Source organism: Haliaeetus albicilla, chromosome 1 (assembly GCF_947461875.1).
Source record: "Haliaeetus albicilla chromosome 1, bHalAlb1.1, whole genome shotgun sequence".
NCBI classification, from domain to species: domain Eukaryota; kingdom Metazoa; phylum Chordata; class Aves; order Accipitriformes; family Accipitridae; genus Haliaeetus; species Haliaeetus albicilla.
This window is the reverse complement of record NC_091483.1, coordinates 14,964,245-14,976,391: the sequence shown is the minus strand read 5'-3', so window position 1 is coordinate 14,976,391 and position 12,147 is coordinate 14,964,245. Positions and strand designations below refer to the sequence as shown.

The window sequence follows — 12,147 nt, the reverse complement described above, 5'->3', positions numbered from 1 at the left end:
ACTCAATATGGTATGAGCACTGAGCTGTTAGGAAAGGTATTGGCAAAAACCTTCAGATACTGGAAAGCACAGAGGATCAGTACTAGCCCTCCATCTTGCTGGATCACCTTATTGTTGAAAAGTCACTTTTACTAAGTGTAATACAGAGCTTGAGTTGGCCTTCTCGACATTTATATGTCAGTTCACTTTCAATACCACATCTTACTCACTGGTAGTCAAATTATCTATTAGTTTCTTGTTAAAAATTGTCACATAGGCACAGCATATAAATTTGCATTATTGTCAGGTCATTCATCTTTAGCCGGGTGAAAACTACTAGAAAACTACTTTGTCCTCAGTATGACCCATGTATCTTGAAATCGCACACAGTTCAAAATGAGACCTGAAATATTCATGTGTCATTTAAATTATGCAAAATAATCTACAGGCATCCATAAAATCTTATGAATCTGAGAGGTATTTTCAGTTACATGAGGGCAGGAGATATGTGGGGGTTTTGTCCTTCAAAAAAAAAAAAAGGGAAGACAGAAGAAAGAAGGAATTGTTTCAAAAGTAGAACATGAGAAAATGTTTCACAAACATTCCCTCGGAAAAAGAAGTCCCATAGATACTTGAAGAGTGAATCTATCAGTAGTGTATATGCTCTAGACATTTCTATTGTATCACCATACATTTATAATATGTTCAGGTACTGTTAGATAACCCCTAACTGAGATAACAAATGTTAGTAGCATAGGGGGTTTTGAGTACAATGCACAAGTCACATGTATTTGAGTGTGGAATAATAGAAAAGAGAGTAGGAAAGCCAGTAAAGCTGCTTGGATTATAGGTATCCAACTGCTGAAGACTGTTTTCTCAAAACTCAAGATAAATTTGAATACTAGAAAGGAGAGCTACACTTTATGTTCTGATCAGCTAGAGAGAGTGCAAATGGTAACAGCAGGTACCCATAGCAGAATTTTCAACTGGGTTTATGCCCATGGGGAATTCAGAGCCAGTGCATCATAGCTCTTCTCTAGGGTTTCCCTATATTCTCTCTAGCTCCCAGCTCCTTGCTTCTACCTGGTAAGGAAATGAAAGTAAACGGATTGATTTGAAACTACTGGCTCCTACAGGGAGAAATGATGGCATCAGCAAAAGGAATGTGTAAAAAATCAATGTCTCTAGTGATGACCCAACTGTTTTCCATTCCCAAAATATTTTTGACTAATCAAGGTAGGTGTCCCTTCAGTTACAGAACAGATGTGGTGGAAATCACATTCACACCAGAACATGGGGTAGGTTCAGTCTATGAAGATTACCTTCTAGCTCCTGGTGCTGTTTTCACATTTGTCAGCACCACTGAAGTCATGGTGCTGAACAAAACCTCTAGAAGGTCCCCTTCATCCTCAAGCTGGTAATCAGAAGTATTCTATACTACATTACATGATAATGACTTATAGAGACAACATAGATGTTTCAAGAGTCCTCCACTTGAAACTGAGACAAGAATCATGTAAATACAGCAACTTGACATATGTTTTCCTTAGCAAATTTCTCTAGAACCAAGATGCTTTGTCCCACAGCTAAGCTCTGAAGCATCCTCTTATACAGAGCTCACTATTGAGAACAGGCCTCAATTCTCCTCTTTCTCCCTCTGGTCTTTGTCAGCTCCAGCTTGCACATCACTCTTCCTCCAATACATATGTATACGCTGTGTTTCTGGCTACAGGAATAAGCCAATTCCCCTCATAAATCAGGATTGCAAGGGCAGACTCTTATCACGTCTCTCTCGTCATTCAAGGGTACTAGACCCCAAAAGCTTCATCACATCCTGAAAAACTTTACATTGAAAAATTCCAGCCTTTATTAAAGGCTGGGGGTATTTCTGAGATAAAGTTGTCAAAGGAAACGTCTCCCAAAAATCAGACCAAATTTAATATCTTGACTGTATTTTCTTCAAGTTTTACCATATAAATTAAATAAGTGTGTGATAAGCTTTTGTTTCAAGTTTTACAGAAAATGAATGCTGGACTGACTGACTAAAGTCTTTTTTAATCTCAAAGTTAACCTACATAGAGTCTTCATAAAGGTACGTGTCTCTCTGAAATAGACTCTTTGTGTATGATATTGCCAACTCTTGTATGTTTGAATTCTATTTTTAGAAAGGGTGAATGCAATAACATTTTAACCATGTAATTTAGCAGAAATAGAACCAAGCACTTTGCTTCATGCACCAGTCAAAGCAGAATAGCTTAATGCATCTCTTTAATAATCTAAAGCCTTGCAGTTTTTATAGAGCTGTGAGATCCATTTAGATGTTTTCTAGCAATGCTTTGGGTCTGGTATAAATTTTCTTCAATAGTCATATTCTGACCTGATAACAGCATACTGTATATCAGAATCTCAGTAGTATATGAATGGTTTTGAAGATTTTTGGAAAAAAAAAATTTGCCCATTCCTCCTAACCATCTCTGATGTGATGTGGCAGTTGTACAATTTTCTAAATTTCCTACCTGCTTTTAATTGTCCTCCATGGGTCTGCAGGAGCTAAGCAGAAGTGAGCAAAGCCAACCACAGGAGAACAAAATCATTGGAAAAAAATACGAGGAAGCTTCAGCAGTTTTCCTGAAGCTGTGTTTGTTTGTTTACTTTAATTGTAATGATCTCGTAAGGGTGTGAATTTCTCAATTCACAGCATATCCATGTTCCTTTTGTTCTACAGTTGCAGAAGATAACTGATTAGCATTCAGTCAGAGGATAAGCTCAGTTAAAGGATGCTTATTGAGTCATTTCCAAATTGTGGTTAAAATTTCACTAACAAAATTTCACTAATACACAGCCAACTCTGTGTGTCTGATTTCTGTCTTTTTTTAAGGTGGAGTGAAGAGGAATTAATTTCAATAATTTTATATGCTACTTAGTTACTTGAATATCAGCATGATTACTATCAGAAAAAGATAATAGCTTCACTGAAACAAACTGATTGTATTTGCCTCTGAACTCATTTTTTTAGGAAAAAAAAAGTGGATATCACCTGCATCTTTGAAAGACTGAACTTTTTTTGAGAACTCATACTTTATGTTAATGCCATGCTACTTTTTGTCTAATGGTAGCAACTGAAAACATCCACTAAGATGAAACCTAGTGTGATATACTCTAAACTATGTAAACCTGTAATTAAAGCTAATGTTTTCCAAAAGAGATTACAAAACATCTCAACAAGTCAGACAAAATGCAAAAAGGAAGGAGTTGTAATGTCATTTTTATTGCTGGAGAACTGAGAAACAATAATATTGCTTTAATGGCCCTTGGTCAAGCATAGAATTTGAGGAGATTTCAGAAACTGAACAGAATTCTCCTGAATGCCAGTGTGGATTTTCAGGTGAACAAGCATCCTGCTCCTTAGAAATTACATTAGTTTCTCCCCTGGGTTTACACAGTGGAATTATTCTTGAGAGATTGGCTACTAAACCAAACACTTTGCAGTTAAAATCTCAGTGACACCTAGGCCAGGTTTCAATGGGCTTGAGACACTACACTGGTTTATTATGCAGTATCATAGTACTAATATCACAGACTAGAAGAGGCTTCTGGGAGTCCAGTTCCTAGTTCCAAGACAAAACCAAATGCTGATCTCTCTTTTTTTTTCTTTTTTTTTTTTTTGAGAGAGAGCTCTTTGCCTAGTACCTAACACTTCTAGAGAAGATTCTTCAGTATTCTTGGGGAGCTATTTGTCTCATAACAAATATGATAACTGCGTATCACAGCTTAATGTCTTGTAGTAAGAGCATGTGGACTCTTGCTTCTTAAAATGGAAAAGGATATGAAAAAGAAGATGAAAAGCTTTCAAGGACATCTAACTTTTGCCTGTTGCCAGAATAATCATAAGAACTCCTGAAAGGGGAGCTGCTGGGCAGAATGGGTAAGTAAAAGATACCGCTGAATTTGGATTATGCCTGACCTTGCTACTGCTTGTATCAATTGTCTTCTGCTGACTAAACAAAAATTTAGTCCTAATTTATTTGGCCCTTTGAGGATTTTTTTTGTTGGAGGCTGGTAGATAAAATGGCCAAACTCAAACTTACAGCCCAGAGAGTGTACTCTTTTCTCCTGCTTCTTCCTTTGTCTGCTGTTGCTGCAGTCATCTCCTGTAATTTACAGAGCCTGTTGGCTACTTCACCTGATGCTCCCAGGTGGCAGTATGAATGGGATTTGAGGAGCAGAGAAGAGGAAAAAACATCTGTGGGTGCTCACTAAATATGAGGAAGGTAATGTGGTATTTCCTGATATGAGATATAGGATTGGAGGCCGACAAACAGGCTATCCTGTGTGGTAGGGTCATCTGTTGACTATGCTAAGCAGGGGACATAATATTGAAAGCTGAGAAAAAGAGTCATGAGATAGCTACAGTGGAAAAAACCTCTCATCTCAGATCTTCATGTTTGAAAAAAGAATGGTAGCTGGGAAGGGGAAGCACAAATTATTTCTAATTAATTAAGTAATTATATTAAGTGAAGTGAAAGGCACATTCTGCTGTAAGGCAAATAAAGACAGGAAGAAATTACTTAAGTCTAAAATGCCATAGCATACCTCTCAAATTATGTTGACAAATCTATCTGCAAGACCAAAAGCAGATGAGATGAGAAGCATTGTGGACGATTAATATGACTCAGGATCTTCATTTTGACATATTATTTGGTCATCTCTCCTTCACATTAGTATCATGATGCAAAATGAAATTCACATTATTTATTACAGAGAACTTTAATATCAGACCTCTTTAGTAGCACAGAGAGTTGTATCTTGGAAGGACTAAATCCACCAAAATATGCTGGGAAAGTCTAAGATCAGCCAAATTATGGCACAACCATTCAGCATTCTGAATTCTGAATAGAAGCAAGAGAGCAGGACAGTGGCACAATTCTCTAACTATGTGGAAACATGATAATGAGGTGAGAAATATCTTTTTTGTATGAAACAAAATGAGTGTAACTGCTGGCTCAAGCTGTATTCCATTAAATAATATTGTGTTTGTCTGGACATGTTAAAAAAAAATTTTTTTAAAAAGTAAAATCATGTAGTTATCCAGACAGCTTTTGTAGGAAATTGGAAGTCACAAGAGTCATCTCACTATTTTTATGTAGCTAGCTATTTCTGGGGAAGACAAACAACTGATTAAATAAGCAAAATTTCAGAGGACACAAAAGTGTACAAAGCGTACAAATCAAGGTTCTCTGCTGAAAAGGTTGCTTGAAGGTGTGATAAGGACACATGAAGAAACACACACTTGGGATTCAAGAGAGAAGGAAGCTACTCACCCACATAAGAATTTAGCCAAGACATAAAGGCCACCAATTCTACCTTTGCAAAGAGTATCATGCGACGTAAATGGTCTAGTGCCTTGTGTTATGGTGCAGTAGAAACAATTACTTTCATAGCAGCCTGTGCTTTATGAGTTTAGTTGGAAATTGTCTGATAGCATAGACAAGAGAAGTGACTGTTAATATCTGCATGGCAAATATCTTTTTAATATATAGCTGTGTTTATTTTTTTATAACTAACAGAATTAATTTGAAGTAACTGTTATTTCCATAGCTGTTTTTCTTTAAATCAGTACATACAAATGGCACTGTGAGGTCTTTTCCTCCCTCCCCATCCCCCCAGCCCTTCTGCAGGATATCTGTTAGAAACCACTGGGGGTTTGTGATTGTAGTCAATCCAACAAAATCCCATGTTCCCTCCAAAAGGACTTAATGAATCACCTGTCTTGAGCTGAAGTGAAACTTCTAGATTGTATTTAGGGAGGGAGATTTTTTTTCTTCAAAAAAAGAAGTGCTAATACACTTCCACTTGAAGATGCTTTCATTTGAAAGTAAGTTGCCATGCTGACATTTTCCTCTCTTTTCTCCAGCAAAAAAGCTGTGAATAAACTTTTCCTGGAGCAACTTCATTCAGGAGAACATTATTTCTTGGCTCAGGAAACCACCAGTGGACATTGGGAAAGAATGGTGATTCACAAGGCTGTTCTGGATAGTGATATGATAGTGAAATGACTACATGGCATGGAAATGAAGCTTATTATCATAAAAATCCACTCAGAGACAATCTAGAAGTTGAAACAGTATACTAAGGAGATAGTTCCACCTCAAGGTATAGTTTACTACTACTAATCCCTAGCTCACCACTTTGATGAGGACAGATCAAACAACAAGGCTTACAAAATTTTGCAATGCATGGATGACAGACAGTTTTGCACAGTTTGGATTGCCAAACTACATCAAGACTGTTAGGACTCCTGTCTGCACAGCCCTTCAGGTCTTGCAGTCCATCTGTATAATATTCCAAGGCTCAAGCATTTACTACAGCCCACTACCCTGCCCGTGATCCAGTCACCAGACAAAATGGATAGGGGGAGGATCTCAAGAAGCTGTAGAATGACCAAGAAGTTTTCTGCTGGGAGGTAGAAAAGGAGTTCGCAGTGGTTAATGATGAGGCTAATTAGTAACATATAAACGGTCTCTGCCTCAAGTGCCTGAAAAACTTTCTCTATTTGACACAATACCAGCAAAAACAGGGGAGCAGACTTCTGCAATGGCTGGGAAGCAAAACTGCTGAGACAACTTGTTCATGCAATGTAATCCCTCCTGCCAGCTGAGCACAGCATCAAGGTAGTCTGCAAGGAAGCTAGAAGTTGAAGATTTTATGCAGCTCTTCCTTTAAAAAACACGTTATGATGCTGCATTAAGCCTTTGTTAAATATAAATGTTTTTTACCAGGGAAAAAAAAAACACAAAAAAAACCCCCCAAAACCCAACAATGCACATTTTTACATCATGAAATTCAGCCTATAAGAATAAAAATTTCAGACTTCACTGAACGTAACAATGCAGATGTAGTGGGCATGCCTGCAAGTACTGATGCCACAGGTTTGAGTTAGTCTATGCTACAATAAACATAGTATTTCTGTCTGCTGTCCTTGACATATGCACACAAAGGCAAGTAGCAGAAGAAGAGGTGTTGCCAGTGATTCATCATCTTACAGCCCGAGTTGTGAGAGAAGCGCACGGTTGTTCTCAGCATGTCATTAATTTTAGGCTGTGGGGCTTTTCTGGACTGGAGTTTTAACTGGAATGTTCTCCAACAGGGCTAACCATTTCTGCAGTTATTCCAGCAGCTGTTTCTGGATGTTCCTGTGTTTCTCAGTACTGTCTTCTGACAATTTTCTATGCCTCTCCCTTTTTTCATAGAGGCTCCTCTCTTCTTTCTGTTGTCTGATCCTTCTTCAGGATATGATAATTGAATTGATCTTACTCTAGAGGCATGGATGGTGAGCAAAGCAGGTAAAAAAAGGAATATTAATCTGTGTATAGAGACTTGTCTGTTCTTCTGAAATGGAAAATGGTCCTCTCTATGGAAGAGACTTTGTTCATTATCCTCACTTAGGAGCTAGGGAACAGAATATTTTAATTTTACATCAATTTCTCCTTGGCAACAATGATGGAAGTTTTATTTTTGATCAGGTTTGTAATGAATGTCTGTTCCATGATTTTTCCCTTTGTTCCCACCACCATCTGGAAAGCTTGGAGAGACAACACATCTTCATTCAGCTTTGTAAAAAAGGCCCGATTCAGGCTTAGGCTGTTGAGTTGGCTGAAGAGCTGCAGATGTTGGAGCAAGGACAGAACAAGGCAAGTCTACAGCCTATCCTAATACTAAATGAAAGCTGTAACTTAGAGGCATGTCTCCAACAGGCAACTTTTTCAGAAAGGAAATAGAGCAACATACGTTGCTTTTGCTTTTCTTGGAAGTTTCTCACACAGTGAGAATGTCTACCCAGCCTAACTATCTCACTTCCCAAGATGATATAATTAAAAACTTGTTATGCAGTAATTCATGGAAATGCCCATTGAAGTTGAACCCTAATTTCCATGCTCACCTCTAGTTTCTTTCTTTTTAGGACTTTGATAAATTTTAACTGTTATACTGAAGAGTTATATGGTTGGTATTGGTCCTAAAAATAACTTTGAGGGGAAATAAGGGGAGTGAATATGCCTGGAGCTTTTTTAGAGGTTTTTATTTGCCCAGCAACCTTGGTAGACTTACAGTACAGTACAGTAGAATAAATCTAGTTTACAACTGGCTAGATGATTACAAAGATGTAACAAAATACAGCACATGAAACTTCATTCAAGTGTGAGTACAAATTAGCTAATAAAAGCATTGAAATTATGTTCCAGTTATAGACCTAAAGTTGATTGTGTTAAAAAAAAAAGTGCTTAATGTATTGATGATGGAAAGGGGGACAGAAGAGAATAGTTGAAACTGAAAAGGCTGCACTCTCAATGGCATTGTGTTGTCCTTCACAGAACTGCATATCCTGAACACCAGAAAACAGGGGTTGTGTGCTGTGAGTTTTATTCCTTCCATAGATAAACAGGCCTAACACTTACTTTAAAATGGCACAGAGTTTCATTGACTCAACTGAGTAAGGAACAGATACTTTAACACCTTTCAGAGAAAAGAAACTAACAACCAAGATCAGGGCTGATTTATTTCATTTTCATGAGTGAGTGAATGAATTATATGTACTGGTGGCATTTCAGTGATCTTTTTAAAAGTAAATTTTGATACAATTAGAATGCAAAGATAATAGGAAGATAAAGTAAATGCATGTGTAACTCTGCAAACATACTGGACAATACATTTTAATGAAATTACTAAACTGCTTCCTTTTCTCTGAAAGACATAGAAAATTTAAAAATATGAAATTTTCCTCAGGTGTCCTGATGTAAGTGAGGGAGGGAATCCTCTAATCAGAGCCTTTGAACTTTCAAATTCAGCTGGAGAACCTGACATTAGGAATAATGAATCAGCTAACGTGTAATTTAATCTAAACTTGTAGTTTCAAGTCATATGGTAAACTATTGCAGAAACTTTTGAGACAACAAAAAATTCTGCTTGTACTAGTAGCTGTTAGGATCAGTGGAGCAAGCCACTGGGTGAAATGTACATCTCTCCCCCTTTAATTACTTTGTTCTCATTTTTATGTTAATGTAACTGTTTATATTAAAGATTAATGTCAGGAATAAATCCTTATTCAGCAAACTCCTTAACAACAGCCTTCTAGAATACCACTTAAGAGCATCACACAGCCCACAGTCTAGCACTGGACAGGAGCTAGTTCAGTGCATGCAGAAGCACCTTTGGGTACACTAAGGATAGGTAATTATTTGTGAGCCTGTAGATTAATATCTTCTTTGACTGCTTCCCTGTCAAGTTCCCAAGGACCAGCTACTTTATTCTAACTTTTTTTTTATGGTATCTTTTCCTCTAGCATATAGAGATAACTCACAGCAAAGTGGTCAACAGACAGAGATTCAGTTAGTCAAAGTCATTTTGGTAATGGAAGGCTGATATGATTTCTGGAAAACAGACTGGGAACCTTGGTTCCTAAATTTCTGGTAATGTTGTAACTACCTGTCTGTTCTGAAGTGAGTGATACCTGTTTGAGCTGATCCCTGGAAACTGATCTGAAACTTCTATATTCTATTATCAGAATATTCTTAGCTTTGTGCAGTAGTTTCTAAGATAGTATTTTATAGAAATAATCTCTGTTAAAAATAAGCAAGAAGATAGCTCAACTACAAAAGCATCATCCAGTTCAAATCTTTATCAATCACTAAAGATTTAAAGGAAAAAAATCTTTACAAAACTATTACAGAGTGCACAATAATATATTCTCAGTGGATGGAATCCACTCAGCTTTTTTCCTCATAGCAGACTATTCTATCATGATTTACCATTTTCAACTTATCTGCACCTTTTTTTTTTTTTATTTTAACAGGCATAATGTAGATGTTAATGGCTATATGTTACATCTGGTTTTAGATACTAAGCCCTATTGGGAAGGATGTTGTCTTTTTGTTTGTACCTTCATAGCTACATCATTCACTGTGTATAAAAAGCATAAAATGATTAATTTAAGAGATGATAAAGTAGCGTAAATGCCAGGTGAATAAACTTGCACGTACATTTAAAAGGGTAGCGGTACAATTGTATTTAAAAATGTTCACTGGCTTTGGAAGCAAACAGAATTGCTTCCAGAAGACATGAGACTTCTTTTAAGTTATCATGAAGGATGTGTATTGGGTCTGGCTGAGATGGAGTTAATACTCCCCATAGCAGCCCTCATAGCACTGTGCTCTGCATCAGTAGCTAGAAAGGTGTTGATAACACACCAGTGTTTTGGCTACAGCTGAGCAGTGCTGGCACAGCATCAAGGCTGTCTCTCCAACATTTTTGCCCCCCCCCCCCCCCCCCCAATGGCAGGCTGGGGCAGGGCAAGATCTTGGGAGGGGACATAACCAGGACAGCTGACCTAAACCAACCAAACAGATATTCCATACCATATGACGTCAGCTCAGATATAAAAGCTAAGTAAAGGGAGACGGAAGGGGAGGCATTTTGTCTTCCGGAGCAACCACTACGCGTATTGAAGCCCTGCTTCCCGAGAAGTGGCTAGACATCGCCTGCTGATGGGAAGTAGAGAATAACATCATTTGTTTTTTCTTTGCTTTCGCGCGCGCAACCTTTGCTATCACTTTATTAAACTGTCCTTATCTTGACCCACGAGCCTTTTGTTATATTTTCTCCCCCCCGTCCAGCTGAGGAGGGGGAGTGATAGAGCGGCTTTGGTGGGCACCTGGCATCCAACCAGGGTCAACCCACTACAGGATGAAAGAGATTAAACAGGTAAGTTGTAACAAAGGCAGCATTACTATGACCAAAGGGCAAAATAAGCTTTCTTACTGAGATAGTCACACAATCCTGTGTCTGCATCTTGCTGCATGAGTAATGGCTTTTTATATTCTTTAAGAGCAGTAGGGGAAATACTATAGTCAAAACAACACTGGCTGTATTTTTATTTGAAATGCTCAGCATAAATAGAAACCTATTTGCTTGTGATGCATTTGATATTTTTACAGGCTTAGAAGAGTAAATAACCTTAACTTGACACACATGTGCTACAGGTGATCATTGTGGAAGAACTAGCATGCAGGAACTTGTACCTGCTCAAGACAGTAGCTCATGATCTGCTCTGTCATTATCATATATCATATCTTCAGAACCATCTGATAAGTGCCAGGACGTGCGAGTTTTTTTATAAGAACATGGGCAGGAGACTGAACATGTAGGGACAAAGGCTCAGGGAGTTATAGCTTGGTGTAGAGAGATGGAATATGATGCAGGAGATGGTAGGAAGTGTAGACCAGAAAGAAGGTGTAGAAGTGGGAGCACTACAACAAGGTGTAATTTGAAAGGCCTGTGACAAGTAGGTCCATGCAGTAGTCTAGATCACAGTACTAGCAGACACCTGAAGCCAGCCAACAAGCGGAAGATACTATGATCTCCTAAATGTGATCTTTTATCTTTTACCCCAGTGTCCCAACAGAATACAAACAGTAGAATGATAAGGAATTAGATAAGAAACAAACCTTGTAACGAGTGACTCAATATGTGAGAGAGATTTGGGTCTGTGACTTAGCTATGCTATATTCTTCACCTGTCCCATAAGCAGCTGCTGTCTGCTCTAATCCTCCCAACTTTTGATAGGCTACATTGGTGGGGTTTGAGTTCCAAATTTTTCCCCATAATCAGGAGGCCTATATTTTTCCTGCTTTTAATAAAAGCTAAGATTCTGATGTAATCACTCTGGCACTTTGCATGAAGTCATATGAAGCTATTTGGTAATCAGTTATTACCTCAGTTTTGAGCTGATTCATTGTTTCTATGGCTTCTGCAGAAAAGCAGCTATAGTTTCAAGTATGAGCAATTACACATTTAGCTAAAGAAGCTTTGATCAAAATTCATTGTAGAAAAAATCCACTCTGTTCTAAGCAACAACTTCACTACCATAACTAGCAGGAAGACCATTCAGACAATTCCTGTTTGGCTTTTCCCCCCTACCTGCATATTTAGGCAGATTGGCTTTGCACAGGAACCTTTCCATCCACAGTGCAGCACGTTGGCATGGCAGGCCGGGTGGGATGGGGCTGCGGAAGCATTGTGGAGGTGCCACGGTGGCAGGGCTATATGCACGGTGCCTGCCTTGGAGACCCGCTGCAGTCCTTGCGTGGGTGAGGGCCCACAGCCAGGGCACTCTGT

General features: G+C 38.3%; 1 protein-coding gene across 9 annotated transcripts in view; it reads right to left on the bottom strand.

Moving 5' to 3' along the window:
* The window catches only part of IL15 (interleukin 15), a 55,923-nt gene that overhangs the window by 24,230 nt on the left and 19,546 nt on the right, over positions 1-12,147 (bottom strand). The gene's annotated exons all lie outside the window — the stretch shown is intronic.